The 17,206-nt window shown below is 35.8% G+C and overlaps 1 long non-coding RNA gene across 1 annotated transcript in view; it reads left to right on the top strand.

Moving 5' to 3' along the window:
• The first annotated feature begins 435 nt into the window (after positions 1-435).
• LOC112483342 overlaps positions 436-17,206 on the top strand; it is a 28,351-nt gene continuing 11,580 nt past the window's right edge. The window contains exons 1-2 of the long non-coding RNA XR_003047618.1: positions 436-498; positions 7,331-7,547. This is a non-coding gene — a long non-coding RNA (uncharacterized LOC112483342). The remainder of the gene's footprint in view (positions 499-7,330; positions 7,548-17,206) is intronic.

The raw sequence follows: 17,206 nt of genomic DNA, 5'->3' as shown, positions 1-17,206 counted from the left end.
TTTCTTCTTGCTTGCATAGCGATACAATGTGAAGACACTGTTTTTGTTCCACAGCTGCTTGAATCGGAGGATTTGAAACTTCAGATACTATGGGCCATAGTCCTGTTTGCCAACAGATCATGTGGCTTGTCCTTCGCCCACTCTCCACTTGGGGGCTAATTCAACCATCTCAGATCTACAGTTGAAAAAAGGACGAAACACAGTTCCAAACCAAGGTTCCTTGTCCCACAGGCATTCACTGAAAGCACCCTTGCTGTCAGAAATGAGAAGTCTCCTAACGGCACCATCTGACTACTGACACTCTTAATACAATTAGTATAATTCAGAAGAAACCACAATCCCGGTAGGGCTCTGCTCCCGCCTTCACATCTGCGCCTGCGCATTCTGAGCGCGGACTACAAGTCCCAGGATGCACCGTGCTGCCGCCCTCGCAGCCCTACTTCCTGCCGTGGCGTTTCCTGGGTATCAGTGGCTCCGCGACTCTTGGGAAAGTTTAAGGTGGGCGGGGTTTGCGTGCCGGCTTATTTTTTTTCTGTCACAAAAAAGCAACAGGTCCGCGGAAAATATATGGCTGCTTAGTGTTTTGGTGTACACAAAGTTTGCTTTTCTGAACCGGGAGAGAAGTCATTGGGCCTCGCTTCAGGCAGGCCCAGCACCAGTGGTTCATGGCTTGTCCTTGAAGTTGTCAGACATCCCTCCCAGGGTGTGAGATAGGTTGACATTCTGGGTTTTATTTTATTGGAGTGGTGTTTTTTTTTCTCTTTCATTTTTTCCCCACAGGTTCTTAGTGGGTAATTAGAAGACTGCAGAGGAGGCTGCAAGTCAGTTTTACCCTGGATACTCGTGTGATTCCTTGAACGATTGTCCTTACCGTTTTCTACTTTGTTTTAGTTGGGCCTGGGATCCCAGTTTTATGATCTTTCAACTCGTAATTGTTCATGTGTTCTCAGGACACAACACTGGAGGAATGCCTATATTAAAGGGGATATGAGAAGTTGCCTAATTCACTGTTTGACTGACACCCTTACTATACATAATATGACAACCTTGTATATGTAATTCATGGGGAAACTACAATCCCCACCTCATACCCCACCAAAAACAAACCGTTCCATTTCAGGAGTGAGGGAAATGTCAGAGTATATTGGGTTGAAGAGTCAAAGTGGATGGGAGGTTCAGCAATTTGGGGTAACCGTAAATTACTTTTTCAAAAAATGTATTATTGTTGAGAACGGTGGAATGGTGGCTTGAGACAGTTCTGCTATTTATTCTCTTTAATCGCATACAGGTTAGTTTACCTAGATTAGTGTTTGATTAAATAATTGGGTACTATAGCCTAGCCAAGTTGACACATAAAACTGACCATCACATCTTAGAAAGTCTTTGCTCAAATATTATGTTTTCATAGCATTAAAATAGCAATCCTCCACACACATAGCCTTACAGTCCCATCTACCTTCTCTTATTTTTCCTGTAGCATTTAACAGAAAGCATCATTCTGTTTCTTATTATGTTTATTGTCTTTCTGCCCCTTGTAGAATGTAAGCTCCACAGGCCAGAGATTTTGTCTGTCATTTATCGATGTATCCACAGCACCTAGAACAGTAAGTAACACAGAGTAGGCTCTCAATAATTCTTTGCGAATGATTGAATGAAGTATTAAGGTGGCACCCAGTGAATACTTGTTGAATGGGTGGAGGGCTTCTTCTGGAGATATTACTAGCCTTAGTAGGAGATAGGTAGGAGAAGGGTATAAGGATAGCAGATTTTAGGGGAGGAATTTCAGAGTTCGATAATCTATGAGGTGGAAGAAGTTGTGAAGAAGCAACATAAACAGATTTGCGTGTGCATTCCCTTTACCTCCTTAGCTATGTGACTTTGGACAGGTTATCTACTATCACCTAAGTCTAAGCGTTCCGAGTAGCATGTTGAACTCTTGTGCCGTCCTGCTCTGTTCTGCTGGGATGTGACTCATCTCATTGTCCAGCGTCTCCAGGCTGTGGATGTTGCCAGCCCATTAGTCACTGAGTAGCTGTCTAGTCAGTTTATCAGATCAACTGCCCTGGTATCTCACAGCTTGTGTTCAGGCCACCCTTATTTTACTTAATAATGGTCCCCAAACATAAGAGAAGTGATGCTGGCCATTCAGGTATGCCAAAGAGAAACTGTAGAGTGCTTCCTCGACGTGAGAAGGTGAAAGTTCTTGACTTAATAAGGCATTGTATCATCTCACATCATTAGAAGAAGAAGAATGAGTACAGGACAATAAGATATCTTGAGAGAGAGAGAGACTACATTCATATGACTTTTAGTATATTGTTCTATGTTAATCTTATTGTGCCTAATATATAAATTAAACTTTTTTTTGGAAGAAAAATAATTATATAGGGTATAGTACTATCCTTGGGTTCAGGCATCACTAGGGTTCTTGGAACGTATACCCTGCAGATAAGCGGGGGATTACTGTACACAAGTTTGGGCTCTACAGAGAGTCAGGGACATAGCTCACTCTAGGTCAGGGTCCTTCAATTTTGTTTCAAAAGAAAATGAAAATTTTTTAGCATATTCAGCTCAGAAAATAGATCACTTGATACCAAACCCTTCAGTTTGGCCCAAGCTGCCATTTTCAAGTGCAAGGCTAGTTGGTTCTAGGTCAGAAGCCCCATTCATTTGCATCCTACTGACACATGAGAGAAAATGTACACTCTTTGCTGCCGATGTTCTGCTCACCTGTATTCTTTTGTTTTCTGCGATTCTTGCTTTGGACAAGAGAGATGTTAGATTTCAAAAGCTTTATAAATACCCTGACTCAACTCCACCATAATTATTACCACATACACATGGCAGGCATTTTTTTTTTTTTAAAGATCCAAAGGAGTATACACTCAAATTGACACTTATACATGTCTTCTTGCTTGCATATCGATAGAAGCGGAATTTCTAGTTTGGGTCCCCTCTGAAAAACAATAATTTTTCTGAAATGTGCGTTATGTGTATATCAGAAAAATACTAATTTTTAAAAAGATAGCGTGGACCTGGTTATTACATGACATCATATCTGATTTTAACTTCTTGTGCAGAAACATTTATAATCACAAAGCAAAGTAGATTTCATGTTGAAGAAAGATGAAGGCCGGATATTTGAGGTTTTTCTTCTGGTCTTTCTGCTTCCTGTAGTATCTGACTATAGCTAGTTGTAATGTTTCATGTTTATTTAAGGTGTGGGCAGATTGTGAAAAAAATAGACACTTGCTTCTTGATTTCTGCTTTGCTCTGTTGTTTTGAGAAATAAATAGAAGGGAGAGCTATGTTTAGGAATGATAGATTCTTTCAGCAGTTCTTTTTTTCACCCAAGGCCATTTCTTTAACCTAGAGAGGACTGTGGAATTTGGAGTAACATTTTGTGTGTGTGCGTCTGTCATTCAATTCAAGATGGCTGAACTGTAGTGGAGAACAGTGGTCACCATGACCTCCCTTCAAGATTAAAAGATAATTTGTCTAAATATTAGGGATGGGTCATAAAAAGATCATGTTCTGTGCTCTGTTTCCCAAGTGGAAAAAATACTGATATAAACTAAATTATTCCTTGCTTTCCTGTGTATTTTGTTTTAGACATGTTCATAATAAAGAAAGCATTACTTTCAAATTTATTATTTTCAAATTAAGGGTAATCGATGTCAGTTTAATTCAGTGTCAAATCGAGACTAATTGATGACCTGTCCAAAGTTTTAGAATATCTTGCTAAATCTCTTAATAGGAATAGCCTAAGATAAAATTGAGTAAGAATGCACACTTGACTTTGTTTTGTTTTAGGGATGGGATATCTAAATCTATATCCTTTCTGATAATTAAAGCATCTGGCAGAGATAGAAACCTTACCCTTTGTTATTAACCTTATTTCACAGTCTCAGACCTTTTACTGCACCAACCCCAGGGGGTGCCATTTACTTCAAATTGTGATTTTTTTCAAGGATGAAGAGGGAGACCTTGACCATCTATTTCCATCTCTTTCTTAAAACATGGAAAGGAGGATAATTGCGATTCTATTTATACATTGCTCTTTTTATACCTGAGATGACAGTTGTGGTCACTTTTTGAGTAAAATTGGGATTGAGTTCCTAAGATTTGTGCCACTTTCTAGGGACAGTCTGGCTATGAGTTCTGGTTCTCATCCAGTTCACTATCTCAGCCTTCGTGGAGGAACCCTTTGCTTTATCATGCCAGATTCTTAACCAGACATCTTTTTCTCCAACTCTTGCCTCTTTCCTGTGTGGTTTCCCTTATCTTTCCAAATCATGTGGAGCCCCAGTTTTCATTTCTTGGACCTCTTTTCCATCAGATTCTACAAGGAAATTAAATTTTTACTCTTTAGCATACAGAACAATTTAGCTTTACGCACCCATCTCAGCTATGGATATACCTTTGCATATCCAAAGTTGTATTAATGTGTCCTGCTATGTAAGGGTCTTCCACCCCTTAGCATTGACAGAGGGTTTGAAATGTTGCAGGTTTTGAAACTTCTCTAGCATCCATTTTAAGTGAATGTGAGCCTTATTTTCTAACGGATATGAATTATGCCATGCTCCCTTAAAAAGAAGAAGCAGTTAAGACATTTTTTATTTAAAATATTTTTTACCCCACTATGCCTATTATCCTCTTCATTATTTAACTTAATAACTAAATACTGCACATCTATTAGGTGCCAGGCACGGAAAATATGTATAGGAATACAACAGTGAACAAGACACAAGAAAAGTTCTTTTCCTCATGAAGTTTACATTCTAATGAGAGACAGTAAACAAATGGATAAATTATATAAAGATGGGTAATGTTAAGTGCTAGGGAGGAAAGTAATGTCAGGTAAATGGCTAGAAAATGATGGTACTATTTAGATTGATTGGACAGGAGAGAGACTGTGAGCAGGTACCAGAATCAAGTGAGGAAGTGAGCCACCCAAGGATCTTGGGGGAGAACATTCCAAGGAAGAACATAGCAAGTCCAAAGGCCCTGAGGCTGGAGTGGGCAGAGTGGCTGGTGCACATGAGAGGTGGCAAGAGTGAAGGGTGAAGACATTGCAGAGGAAACCAAGGGCCAGATTATGTGCAGTCTTGTAGGCTAAGGAAGGACTTTGGATTTTAAGTGCGATGGGAAGTCATTGGGGCTTGCACAAGAGTATGCACAAGAGTAACAAGATCTGGCTTATATTTTATTTTTGTTGTTGTTGAGGTATATTTTATATATCGTAAAATTTAAAATGTACAATTCAGTGATTTTCATATATTCACACGATTGTGCAGCCTTCACCACAATTAATTCTAGTACATTTCATTACCCCCAAAAGAAACCTCTTAGGAGTACCCATTAGCATTCACTCCCCATTCCCTTCCCCCAAGTCCTGAATCCCCTAATTTATTTCTGGTCTTTATGGATTTATAAATTCTGGACATTTCATATAAATAGAATCATACAATATTTGGCCTTTTGTTTCTGGCTTCTTTCACTTAGCATAATATTTTTAAGGTTCATTCATGTTTAGCATGTGTCAGTACATCGTTCCTTTTTATAGCTGAATAATATTCTTTTTCTTTTTTTGAGGACTTACAGAGCCTTTTATTGAGGCATAATTGACATATAACTATGAAACCTAAATTCTGTATAAATACATTGTAAAATGAAGTCTCTTAATTGCTTTCTTGACAGAATATAGTTATTTAGTTTGAATGATATTCTATTATGTGGATATAACATATTTTGTTTATCCATTCCTCTGTTGATGGATATTTGGGTTGTTTCTACTTTTGAGCTATTATGAATATAGCTGCTATGTGTATAAGTTTTTGTGTGGATATATGTTTTCATTTCTCCTGGGTGGATAAGTAGTAGCTAGGGGTAAAATTGCTAGAATATGTGGTAAAGCCATGCTTAACCTTTTGAGGAACTGCCAGATTGTTTTTCATAGCAACTGTACCAGCAATGGATGAGGGTTCTAATTTCTCTATATTCTCACCAACACTTATTATTTTTTTGTCTTTTGATTATAGCCATCTAGGAGTTCGTGTTAAGTGCTATCTCATTGTGATTTTGATTTGCATTTCCCTAATAGCTAATGAAGTTGAGCATCTTTTTATATGCTTATTGGTCATTTGTATATCTTCTTTGCAGAAATGTCTATTCCAATGCTTTGCCCATTTTTAAATTGGATTATGTCTTTTCATTATTGAATTGTAAGAGTTTTTTACATACTCTCAATACTAAACCCTTATCAGATATGTGATCTGCAGATTTTTTCCTTCCATTCTGTAGGTTGTCTGTCTTATCACTGCCTTGATAATATTTATGACGCACAAAAGGTTTTAATTTTGATTAAGTACAATTTATTTTTTCTTTGATTGCTTGTGCTTTTGGTATCCCAGCTAAGAAGCCATTGCCTAACCTAAGAATGTGAAGATTTACATCTATGTTTCCTTCTAAGAGTTTTATAGTTTTAGCTCTAATATTTGGATCTTTGATCCATTTTGATTACTTTTTATTAATCACATGAGGTAGGGTCCAAATACATTCTTTTGCATGTGGATATCCAGATGTTTCAGTACCATTTGTTAAAAAGATTATTTCCCCTATTGAATTATCTTAGCACTATTGTTGAAAAACCGAATGAATATTGATATGTTGGGTTATTACTAGATTCTTATTCTGTTCTGTTAAGCTATATGTTTATCCTCCTGTCTGAGAAAACTCAAGCTTTGTAGTATGTTTTGAAATTGGGAAGTCCGAGTCTTCCAACTTTGATCTTTTTCAAAAGTGTTTTAGATATTTAGAATCTCTTGAAATTCCGTATGACTTTTAGGAACACGTCATCAATTTCTGCAAAAAAAGCCAACTAGAATTACTTATGTTTTAAAAGTAACACTATAGCCATAGTGTTACAATATGTGGAGAACATATCATAGAGAAACCAGTTAAGAGACTATTATAGTAGTCCAGGTGAAGGATGATGTTGGCTTGGAACAGGGTATTAGCTAGCTATAGAATTTGAGGTGGTTGGATTTTGAAGATATGACTCCCTGGGTTTGAAGATGGATTGTATATTGGGTATGAGCAAAAGAGAGAAACTAAGGGTGGTTATTGCCATTTACTGAGATGGAGCCTGAGGAAAGAGAGAAGAGTAGGGGGGTAAAAATCAAAATTTGCTTTTGCACATGCTAAGCTTAAAATGCCTATCAGAAATCTTTATGGAAATATCAAATAAAAAAATATATGTGTAAGGCTGGAAAATTTCAGAGCTGAAATATAAATGAGTATACAGATGGTATTCAATGTCTTGGGACAGAATGAAATGAATGAAGGAAGGAGTATAAACAGAGAAGAGTCCTGAAGACTGATTGTGGAATACTCCAAATTTTAGAGGTTGAAAAAAGGAAGAGGATCCAACAAAAGAGATGCATGTAGCAGCAAAACCAGAAGAGTGTGTGTGGTGTCCTGGATGTGAAAGAAAAAAAAGTGTTTCAAGATGGAAGGAGTGATAAACTGTGTCACAAACTCTGGGGGTGAGTAAAATGACTGAGAATTGTGCATTGGAAGTAATCGAAGAACATGAATGGGGACCAAAGATTGGAGTGGGTTTGAGAAAGTATAGGAAAGAATGAACTGGAAATAGAAGACTCTTTCAAGGAGTCTTTCTTTTTTATATCTTTTTATTTTATTCTATCCTCTTTTAAACCTTAATTTGTTTTACTTGTAGACATTTTCATGAACAAAACTAGCAAGAGTAGAGACTTTCACTTCTAGCCAAGATGGAGTAACAGGGACAGTAGATTTCTTATCAAAAACAATGCAAGTGATAAGACGGTGGAGCAACATCTTTAGGGTACCGAAAGACAACTGACTGCCTGGAATTCTGAACCTGGCAAACTATCTTTGAAATATGGAAGTTTGATACCGTTTTTTTTCAGATGTACAAAAGCTGAAAGAATTCATTACCAGTGGACTTACACTACAAAAAATAGTAAGAATAGTCCTTCCACTTGAAGGAAGATGGTAATAGTTAGAAAGGTGGATCTAAGCAAGGAAATGAAGAGCACTAGAGATGCTACATAGGTAAATATATAAGATTTTAAAAAGTATTGTTAAAAGACAATTGACCGTTTAATCAAAAATAATAACTATGTAGTATAGGGTTATAACAAACAAAATTAAACTGTGTGATAGTAATAGTGAAAAGGTTGAAAGAGAAGAAATGGAAGTATGTTATTTTTAGGTTTTTACACTATATCACTTGAAAATAGGCTGTATTAAGAAGTATATTATTAGCCCTAAAGTAACCATGAAACTAACAAAAGAGTTATAGCTAATAAACTAACAAAGCAGATCAAATTAAATAATAAAAAATATTCAATTAAAAGAAGGCAGAAAAAGGAGAAAGGGAAAAAAACTGATGGGACAATTGAAACAAATAGAAAAATGGCAAATTTTGACTAGACCATATTAGTGATCACATTAAATGTAATGGTCTAAATTCAAACAGAAATTTTTCAGAATGGATAAAATAGAATTTGCTTTTGGACATGCTGATGTTGACCCAATTACATGTGGCCTACAAGAATCACACTTCAAATGCAAAGACACAAATAGAGTCACAGTAAAATAATGAAAAATATCTACCATGTTAATATTAAAAAACAGAATGGCTATATTAATATTAGATAAATAGATTTCAGAATAGAATGATAAATCTATAATTTATCGAGAAGACATTCATCAAGACAGAAAAAAGCACTAAGGATATATGTGATTTGAACACTAATCCATAAAATTAGTCTGCTTGACCATCATAGAATATTTAAGCTGCACACGAACACAAACCAACATAGACAATATCCTGGCCCATAAAATAATTCTAGATAAATTTTAAAAGATTTAGTTCATATAAAGTTTGTTCTTCAACTACAATTGAATTAAACTAGAAGTCGATGGAAAGATCACTGGAAAATCCTCAAATATTTGTAATCTAAATAACAGATGGATCAAAATAAAAGAAATGAGAAAGTATTTTGAAAGAAATGAAAATAAAAACATTACAAAAATGCATAGGATAACATGAAAATTGTACTCTTAGGAGAAAACTTTTAGAACTAAATTACTATTAGAAAAGAAGAAAGATCTTAAGTTATCAATTCCATTTTCCATGTTAAGAAACTAGGAAAAGAAGAGCAAATTAAACTCAAAGTAAGTTGAATTTAAAAAATGCATTAGAGCAGAAATCAATAAAATAGAAAACAAAAACAATAGAGGAAATCAGTGAAATGATCAATAAAACATATTGATATATTTTTAGCTAGCCTGAAGAGAAAAAAGATAACATGAATTATTGATATCAGGCACAAGAGTGGTGACATCATTACATTTTCTACTGATCTTAAAAGGATAATAAGAAACATTGTGAACAATTTTATGCAAGTAAGTCCAAAGAGTTAGATGAAATGAACAATTTTTTGAAAGACACAAACTGCAAAAGCGTACTCATGAAGAAATAGTTACCCTAATTGCCTTATATTTACTAAAGAATTTAATTTATAGTTAAAAACCTATCACAAAGAAAACTCCAAGGCCAAATGACTTTACTGGTGAATTTTACCAAACATTTAAGAAATAACTAATACCAATCTACACAAATGCATCCAGAATATTGGAAACGTGGAATTACTTTTCAGGTCTTATAAGGCCAGCATTACCCTGATATTAAAATCAAAGACATTACAAGAAAAGAATACTACAGACCAATATCCCCTGTAAATATAAATGGAAAAATTTTAAATCACATTTGAGCAAATTATATCCAAAAAATAATACATTATGACCAACGGGGGATTATTAGAAAGGCAAGATTGGTTTAAAATTTGAAATTAATTGAGGTAATTTACCATTTTGACAAAATCAAACATTTTTTAAAGTATGATAATCTCAATAGAAAAAGCATTTGGCAAAATCCTACATCCATTATTCATTAAAAACTCTTAGGCAACTAGTAATTGAGGGGACTTTACAAAGAAAATCTATGTCACATCATATTTAATAGTGAAAGACCGCTTTTCCTCTAAGATCAAGAACAAGACAAGGATGTTTGCTTTCATCACTTCTATTCATCATTGTACTGAAGGCTGTAGAAACAAAATTTTCTTTATTTATAAATGACATAACTATATATACGATCTCTGTTGTGACTACTCAACTTTGCCCTTGTAGTGCAAAAACAGCCATAGACAATATATAACGGAATGAGCATGTCTGTGTTCCAGTAAAACTTTACTTAGAAAACAAGCATCAGACCACATTTGGCCCAAGGGTCATAGTTTTCTAACCCCTGGTCTATGTAGAAAATCCCTTGGAATCTGCGAAAAATTTACTAGAACTGATGAGGTTAGAAAGTTGCAGGATACAAGACCAATATACAAAAAAATAATTTTGTTTCTGTATAATAACAATGAATAATCGAAAATAGAAATTTAAAAATAAAAATGCTATTTATGGTAGGATCAAAAATGTAAAATACTTTGGGATAAATCTGACAAAATGTGGAAAACCTACCTGTTCACTGAAAACTATAGACATTACTGAGAGAAATTAAAGACCTAAAAAACATGGAAAAATATACCTATTCGACAGCATATATACACATATATATATATGACTCAATATTGTTAAGATGTTAATCTTCCCAAATTGATCTATAGATTTAACACAATCTGAATTACAATCTCAGTAGGCCTTTTTATAGAAATTGAAAGATTGATTCTAAAGTTCATATGGAAATGAAAAAGCCTAAAACAACCTAAACAACTTTTTTAAAAAAGAGTAAAGTTGGAGACCTAATGCTATCTGATTTCAAGGTTTATTAGAAAGGTACAGTAATCAGAACAGTATAATATTGTTACAGGGGTAGAGAAATAGATCAATAGGAACAGAATTAAGAAACCAGACGTATCTCTACATACATATAGACAATCGATTTTCAACAAAGGTGCCAAGTGAATTTTGGGGAGAAAGGATCGTCTTTTTAGTCAATGATGCTGAAACAACTAGATATCTCTATGCCAAACAAAACCAAACAAAACCAACTATTCCTCACACAATATACAAAAATTAACTCAAAGAGACTTAAATATCAAACCTAAAACTAGAAACCTTCTAGAAGAAAACATAGGAGAAAATATGACATTGAGTTTGGCAAAGATTTTTTAGATATAACATCAAAAGCACTATGCATTAAAAAATATTGATAAATTGGACTTATCAAAATAAAAATTCTGCTTTTTATAAGACACTATTAACAAAATGAAAAGATTGGGAGAAAATCTTCACCAATCATGTCTGATAAAGAATTTATATCTGGGATATAAAAATCTCTCAAACTCAATAATAAGAAAACAATCTGAAAAATGGGCAAAAGATTTGAACAGATGGTTTACCAGAAAAAGTTTGTGGATGGCAAATAAGCACATGAAAAGATACTCAACTTCATTAGTCAGTAGGAAAATGCAAATTAAAGCCACAAGGAGAAACCACAACTATTGGAATGGATAAATATGAAATCTGACTATATATAAAATGTTGATTAGGATGTGGAGGATCTGGAACTTTCATACACTGCTGGCAGGAATGTAAAATCATGCAAACACCCTGGAAAAGAGTTCTGAAGTTTCTTAAAATTTTAAATGTATACCTGCTGTATGATTTAGCCATTCCATTCTAGATATTTAGCAAGGATAAATGAAATCATATGTTTATACAAAGACTTGTACATGAATGTTCATAGCAACTTTATTTTTAATAGCCTCAATCTGGAAATAATCCAAGTGTCCATCAACAGGTGAATGGATAAACAAACCGTGGCATAAATAATACTCAGCAATAAAAAAGAATGAACTATTCATGCATCCTGTGACATTCATGAATCTCAAAATTATGCTGTGTGAAAGAAGCCAGACCAGAAAAACCCAAAAAAACATATTGTATGATTTCATTTATAAAAATTATGGAAAATGCAAATGAATAGATTGTGACAGAAAGCAAATCAGTAGTAGCCTGGGTGGGAGGGAAGGATTTCAATGGGAGCATGGGACAATTTTTGAGTGTGAGAAATGTGTTCATTGTCTTGACTGTGGTGATGGTTTCATGGATATATGGGTATGCCCATTGTACATTATTAAATTGTACATATGCAACGTATGCAGTTTACTGTGTGTCAATTTTAGCTCAGTACATTTTTTGAAAAAAAGTAGCAAGAATAATATATATATTCCCATCCCTCAGCTTTAATAATTTTCAGCATTCTGTCTTTCTCTTTTGAGTTTTGCTATAAAGGGAAGCAGAGAAAGGGGCCCCGTACCTAGAAGGGGATATGGGATCAAGAGAGGATTTTTGTTTTTTTTTTTTAAGATAGGGGATGCTATAGCATGTTTATGCACTGATGAGGGGAGAACACAAATGGATACAAAAAGTAAAAGGAGCTGCCTGAGAGTCCTTGAGTGGGCGGGAAAGGCTGGGCTGGTGTCCTGCATGCAAGGGAAGCGGGAGCCTTGGAGGAGAGGATAGCTCATCCATAACAGGAGGGAAAACAAAGACATGGACAGGGCTTGCTTAATATGCTACACGCACTTTTTGTTAGTGATGATGATAATATCAACAATGGCAACAATGAGAATACTGTAGTGAGTAGGCCTTCACACTCATTAATAAGATGAGTCACACAAATTCAGCAGTACTCTCTTTTTTGTTGCTAATTAATTAATAATTTTTTAAATTGAAAAAATGATTAAAAAATTTTTCCCCCCTCTACCTCCCCGCTCCTCCCTACCCTCTGGTAACCACTATTCTATTGTCCATGTCCATGAGTCTCTGTTTGTTTGTCCTGTTCGTTTGTTGCTTTCAGGTTTATATCCCACATATAAGTGATATGATGTGATTTTCAACTTTTTCTGTCTGAGTTATTTTGCTTAGCGTGATTATCTCGAGGTCCATCCATGTTGTCGCAAATGGCAGTATTTCATCTCTTCTTATGGCTGAGTAATATTCCATTGTATATATGTACCACAGCTTCTTTAGCCAATCATCTATCGTAGGACACTTCGGTTGCTTTCATGTCCTGGCCACTGTGAATAATTGACTTTCTTTAATGAAGTTTTCGACCAGGATACCAAATGAGTAGCTCAGTAGGTACTGTGCAGATTTCTAGGTATCTCCAGCTAAGAAAGGATAATACCTGCAACTCCAGCTCTCCTTTGAAGCAATGCTCATTTAGTCTGAATTGGAGTAATCAATTGGTAGAGATGATGGAAAGTCCTCTGCTTATATATTCAGTGTAAAATTATATTGCCATTCAAGGTTTTAGTGTTAGTGGTATTTTCATTAACAAAAACCTCTGTCCCCTATTCCCTGTACCCTTGTTGGTACTACCACCATCCCTCCCACAACCATTATTTATGCAGCAAAAAATAGCAGTTGCTACCATTTATTAAGTAGTGCTAGACACCATTATCTCACTCCATCTTTACAACAGCACAGTGAGGTAGATGATACTATTAGCTCCTGTTAATAGCTGTGGAAAATGAGCCTTACAAAGGTTAGGTTATTGTCCCAGGTCACATCTCAGATGTATCAGAGCCAGAATTAAAATTCAAGTATGTATGACTCCAAAGTCTTTGCTTTTAACGAGAATTGTAGGTTATGCATATACCACCTCCCCTTATGAATAAGTTGTCTTGGCAAGAGAAGATAAGTGCATATTTTCTTCCAATTCTAATTTATTGTAAGGACCACATTTTGACAATAATAAAGGAAATGAGAAAATGAAAATAATTCACAGTTGCAACATCCTGTTGCAGCAACTGTTTTTATTTTTCTCCATTTCTTTTTGATCTGTATCCATATGTACATATTTTATATAGTTGTAGATATAATTTTATATTCTGCTTTTATGGTTAACGTTATACCAGACATTTTCTTTGTTGCTATTTGGTCTTTGATGGATACATAGTATTCTATTTTGTTAAAATGCCATGATTTAATTAAATAATCCCCACAATGGACAAAGCTGTTTCCAGTTTTTTAGTTTTATAAGCTCTTCTACAGTAAACAATTTTATTTCCCCCCATATTTTATAATTTTTTAAAGAATAAACTCCTAGAAGTGAGATTACCAAACAAGAATTTGAACATGTTTATGGCTTTGATGTTTTTAAAAAAGTGAAATTAGGAAAGTTTATTCCTTTGACGATGGCAGATAAATTTCATAACTGGCAAGAACTGATTAACTGCATTAATTGTTATTTAGGAGGACCAAAATTAAAGACAAATGGGGAGAAACTGCCCATGGGTACAGAGTTTCTTTTTGGGGTGATGAAGTGTTCTGGCAGTAGATAGTCATGGTGGTTGACAGCTTTGTGCATATACCAAAAGCACTGAATCGTATGTATATCTGGCCCATGGGTACAGAGTTTCTTTTTGGGGTGATGAAATGTTCTGGCATTAGATAGTCATGGTGGTTGCACAGCTTTGTGCATATACCAAAAGCACTGAATTGTAGGTATATCTGCAAAGGGTGAATTTTATGGTATGTGAATTATATCTCAATAAAGTTCTTATAAAAAATTAAGGACGGAGTTTCAGATAGTCCAAGTAATAGTTCCAACCATTGCTATTGGAGTGCTTATATTTGTTTTTATATTTGGAGGCAGCATATCATAGTGCTTAAAGAGCATCAGACTGCCAGGGTTTAACTTGTGGCATCAACACTTAGTTGCTGTGTGACCCCTGGTGAGTGCTGTCAGTTGGGTCCTCTGGAAGCTGATGCTGAGACAGGATTTTGGGTGCAGGATGTTTAGTAAGGATCTACACTTATGAAGGCAGAGCAGAAGCAGGACTGGATGGAGGTAAAGGTGAAAGAGAGAAGCAAGTCCAACACAGCCTGAGCCAGCACCACAGGAAGCTCTGGACTGTCAGTGTCCCATATTGGGCTGAAATGGCCAGGCCTTTATACACCTACCTTGTGCAGAAACCTGATGTGTGCTGCTGGGGACAGACAGGACCTCAGGCCAGGAGTGCTGTGTACCTGCGGCCGACCTTGAAGGGGCTGACAGCAGAAAGCTGACCACTCCCGTCAGGTGGGCAACATGACCACGAATCTGGGTGCCACATCTCTATGTCTACAACAGCAGGTGGTTTTAACCTCTTTTGCCTCAATTTCCTCATCAGTAAAATTGAAATAATAACAGTATCTACTGCTTAGGATTGTTAGAGAATTAAATAATATAATAGATATGAAACACTTAGAACAGAGCTTGTCACATGATTAATGTTCAAAAAATACTGTTATTGTTTTGTTATTGCTCTACCGAATAATATAGTCAGATTTGCCCAAACTGTGCCGAAGAATTGTGATGCAGCATATATTCTAAGAAAGGCTCAGAAGACTTCTTTTTTCACCGCAAAATCAAACAAAATACAGAGTTCCCGTATACCTTCGGCCCCTACGTACACAACTTCCTTCACCATTCTGAAGGCTTTTAAGAAAAGGAATCTTTCTGGCAGCTTCTTTATCTTTTAAGGCCAGAATGGGCAGGACCTACACAAAATGAGTTGAATGATGTTGTGAGAGCTTCCGTGCCCCGAATGGCCCCCTTATCTGTCTACGCCCAACGGATATTTCTAGCCCAGTCAACTATTCTTAGTTATTAACACCTCCACTCGGTGAGCATGAGTTTATTGGATCCTTTCTACTATGGCAATTAGCCGAGAGCAGAACCTCATGTCAAGGAAATGAGTTTTGATAACTAGTTGTAGAATGAGGAGAGCTCCCCAATGCAGGGGTTTAGGGGCAGTGAGCCTGGAAGTTGTACATAGCAGAACTGGTGCATTGGTGGAGAGGGCACAGGAGCCCATGAGTGCCCTGCTTGCAGGGTTGCAAGGAAGAGGAAGGTGGGTACTCAGAAAGGCAGACAGAAGATAATGAGGAGCCTTTGCTTATTCACCTAGGGCTGACCCTGGATTCAATTCTCCTAAAGAAGGAAAGACAGCCTAGAATTTTTACTTTTTAAGTTTTGAGTCAAATTCAATTTTATCCACATTGTGTAAGAGAAAACTTCTAAGTATTGAAAAACTCTTCTTCTTTTTTTTTCTTTCCAAATCATCATGCAGTGAAATGGACTTTGGGGCGGAATACAGTATATGAACTTTAACATGTATAAATTCATGTAACCACCAGCATAATCAGGATAGAGAACAATTCTACCACCACATAAAATTCCCTGTGCCATATCCTTGTAGTCACACTAACCTCTGGCAGTCACTGATCTGTTCTCTATTACTATAGTTTAAAACACCTCTGCTTTTAATATCTAGTCTCTTATCCTTATGGACTTTGCAAAGATTGTGGGCTTTGGCGTCAGAGAGAAATGCTGTCTTCTTCATTACTAAGTTTATGATTTGGGGAGGTTAACTTAATGAGACATGAAAAGAAAAAGTAACATTTATAGATTTCTTCGCCTGCCTAATGAGGAGAAGTCTGTCTTTGTCATCTTGGTAACTGGGCCTTATGACAGGTCAGGGGGTAGGGTGCGTCTAGACTAAATGAGAAAATATATATGAAGTACTTAGAACAGTGCTTGCCATATGAGAAGTGTTCAAAAAATACTAGCTGTTATTATTTTATTACTCTAATGGATAATACAATCAGTTTTGCCCAGACTATGCTGAAGAATTATGATGTGGCATATATACTGAGAAGGCCCTGAAGACTTTTTTAAAATATAGGGATTTTTTTTAGAGTAGTTTTTGCTTACAGCAGAATTGATTTAGAGTGGAAAGGGCAGAAAGTTACTTGGGGAAAGAAGATAACAGATTTGGCAAAAAGAAAAGGTGACAAGAGAAGGGCAAAAAGAAAAAGAGCTGACATAGCTTCTGTTTCAAGAGAGCTTTGTTTTGTTTGTTTTGTTTGGCGGGCTGAGACACAGGGAGAAAAAGATTGGAGGTAGTCAAATGTTATGATCAGCAGGGCTTTGGGCAGATAAATACTGGATGAGGATGATATTATAGGCATGGTATTGTGTGTTATGAATGAAATCCTCTGGCATTTTCAAAAGATAACATAGAGCCTTGCTTTGATTTTAATTGTTTTTGAGGTATACCATGAAGCAACACAACAGTCTTTTTGA

This window comes from Pteropus alecto, unplaced genomic scaffold (genome assembly GCF_000325575.1).
Source record: "Pteropus alecto unplaced genomic scaffold, ASM32557v1 scaffold24, whole genome shotgun sequence".
Lineage (NCBI taxonomy): Eukaryota > Metazoa > Chordata > Mammalia > Chiroptera > Pteropodidae > Pteropus > Pteropus alecto.
The sequence above is the reverse complement of the archived record's forward strand: the minus strand, read 5'-3'. Positions and strand labels throughout refer to the sequence as shown.